At 33.5% G+C, this 2,757-nt stretch overlaps 1 pseudogene; it reads right to left on the bottom strand.

Moving 5' to 3' along the window:
- Window positions 1–367: 367 nt before the first annotated feature.
- Window positions 368–1,304, bottom strand: LOC129511887 (olfactory receptor 6C3-like; annotated as a pseudogene).
- Window positions 1,305–2,757: the final 1,453 nt, after the last annotated feature.

Below are 2,757 nucleotides of genomic sequence, written 5' to 3'. Positions count from 1 at the left end.
TGGAAAATTCACAAGGAATCACACATGAATTTTGAAACTATAAGGGACATTAGAGACTTTTATTAACAAAATTAACACTATTTTTTACATTGTGCTATATAGTATGCCTTATAGAAATCATTTCATTTCCATAAAATTTTGTAGGAGAAATAAAGCTGTCCATACTTTACAATATGTCAATAAACATGTATTGGAGAAACACGGATATGGAAGTAGAATAAATGGGTGGGCACCTATTAAATAATTATAAAGTGGCATATAAGAGACTAGAAAAAGCATACCAACTTAGATATTTAGGAATGTCAAGATTTTACCTAGTTACTCTTTAGAGTGTCTTTTTTTTTTTTTTTTTGCCAGAAGAAATGTTTCATTTACTTGAAGAAAATACTACTTTATGGACCACATCTTTGAAAGCTTGTTTTACTTGCTGGTTTCTCAGAGTGTAAATGAAGGGGTTCAGCATGGGGGCAACAGAAGTATTGAGAATAGCTACTCCTTTGGTCAATGATGCCCTTTCTTTTGCAGAAGGATTAGCATACATAAATATACAGCTCCCATAAGAGATGGAAATGACAATCATATGAGAAGAACACGTGGAGAAAGCCTTTTTTTCTCTGACTGGCAGATGGGATTCTCAAAATAGTTCTGATTATATACAAATAAGATAAAATCACCAAGGCCAAAGTGAATAGCAAGGCAACTAAAGCAAAGTAGAAACCAATTACCTCTAGGAACCACGTATCTGAACAAGACAGTTGTAAAAGGGGAAAATAGTCACATGCAAAGTGGTCAATGACATTGGAAGCACAGTAATCCAGCTGGAGTAGAAGCATAAGGGGTGGGAAAATAGTCAGGAACCCACCGAGCCATGCACAGAGCACAAGTAGGGTGCAGACCTTCCTGTTCATGATGGTGGTGTAATGAAGGGGCTTGCAGATGGCAACATAGCGGTCATAAGACATGGCAGTGAGAATGTAAAATTCTGTCACCCCCATGAAAATAAAGAAAAACAGCTGGGCTGCACAGTTGTTATAGGAAATAGTCTTATCCCTGGCGATAATTGCCCCCAGAAATCTAGGAATACATACAGTTGTAGATAAGATTTCTAAGAAACAGAAGTTTCGGAGGAAGAAATACATTGGCGTCTGTAGATGAGAGTCCACCAAGGTTAGGCTGATGATAGTCAGGTTTCCAGTGACACTGAGTAAGTACGTGAGGAATAAGAAGAGGAAAATCACAATCTGAAGGTCAGGATCATCAGAAAGGCCTAGCAGGACAAACTCGGTGATCACTGTGTGGTTCATTTCTTTCTCTCTCTCCTTTTCTTCTTTTAAAGATATTTAGGTGGCAAGAGTATTAAAGGGAGGAGATGGAATGTATAATTCATGATTATCAATATCACCACCATTGATACAATTGTCAAATATATTCTATAATCCATGCTCATCTTAATTTCTTTTGTCTGTCTTGTTTGCATTTGATTGTAATACATATTTTCATGTTCTGTCTTATTTATTGGTTGTCTTATCTGAAATATAGCAGTTGATGTTCAGAAATTTTCATGCAATTACTCACATCATTAAAGATGGTAAAATCAGTACTTCTTGCTTTATCCAATTTATGTACTTCATTGTATTTTTGTAGAAAAATTATGAAAAATACGCACCTTTCTTTCTTTTCTGTCATGTATTTATTAAAAGATACCCCCACCTAAAAAACAGAAATGAATGATCTTAATTCCATCACGAGGTAAAAGTGAAATTTAGAAGACTAAAGTAACAATCATCTGAGGTTTTATGATATGAGAAACCAATTAATAATTTTCTTAGCAAATAAAGCAAGTTATTAATTATTAATTTTAAATTAATTAGTAATTTTATCTGTATATTAATATTTTGTACACTTATCCAGATTATATTAGAACATTCCCTATATATCATGTAGTATTACATATGTACTTACTATATGATCAAATAACAGAGAACATGAATTAACTTACTTCTTGGCTTGGCTTGTAATTCCTTTGAAATCATTAATGTTTGACATCTTCTATGACTTGCTCAGAATGTGTATATAGAAATATTTTTATTTTTGAGCTTAAAGAGACATACAAAATTTATCTATTTTAAATTCTTCACTGAAGTACAAATTGAGAATGTAACTACTTGCCTCAGATCTTAGCAGCTCTGTCACCTAGGTTTTCCATTTGAATATTATTTCTTCGTTATTAGCTTTGTGAAAAGATGTTTGATTCTCTTGTAATTCTGCCTCACACTTATCTTTGACATGAGAACACTAATCCATGAGGATATTCCAGAAACATATAGTAAAATGTGTGCCATTTCTACTAACCTATTCAGCTAATTCCCAGCAGTGCTGGATATACTATGCTGTAGTTTTCTTATTTTTGAGTTTATGACAGTCCTCCCTTCCATTTTACATTGTCAAATTTGTGCTGTGAAGAATAGAATGCAAATCATCATTTTTATGCCAGACCCCAGCGAAGTTCACTATAATCAAATTTGATTTGCTTTATCTCTATGTTATGACGGCTCAAAGAAAACAGCTCAGGAAATAAAAATGGAATGTAAGAAACCTGAAAAAAATGTGGAAATAATATCATAGTCCTCTTCAATAATGTAAATCTAAAAACTTATGAAAACAGTAAATAGAGGACTGAGAGGGATATAGCATCATTGTGTTAAGAATGCAGATTCTTAAACTAGATTGGCTTCCCTCCACTTGCACTTTTAGCTC

Source organism: Nyctereutes procyonoides, unplaced genomic scaffold (genome assembly GCF_905146905.1).
Source record: "Nyctereutes procyonoides isolate TBG_1078 unplaced genomic scaffold, NYPRO_anot_genome, whole genome shotgun sequence".
In the NCBI taxonomy this organism is placed as follows: domain Eukaryota; kingdom Metazoa; phylum Chordata; class Mammalia; order Carnivora; family Canidae; genus Nyctereutes; species Nyctereutes procyonoides.
This window is presented reverse-complemented; position numbering and strand designations above follow the sequence as displayed.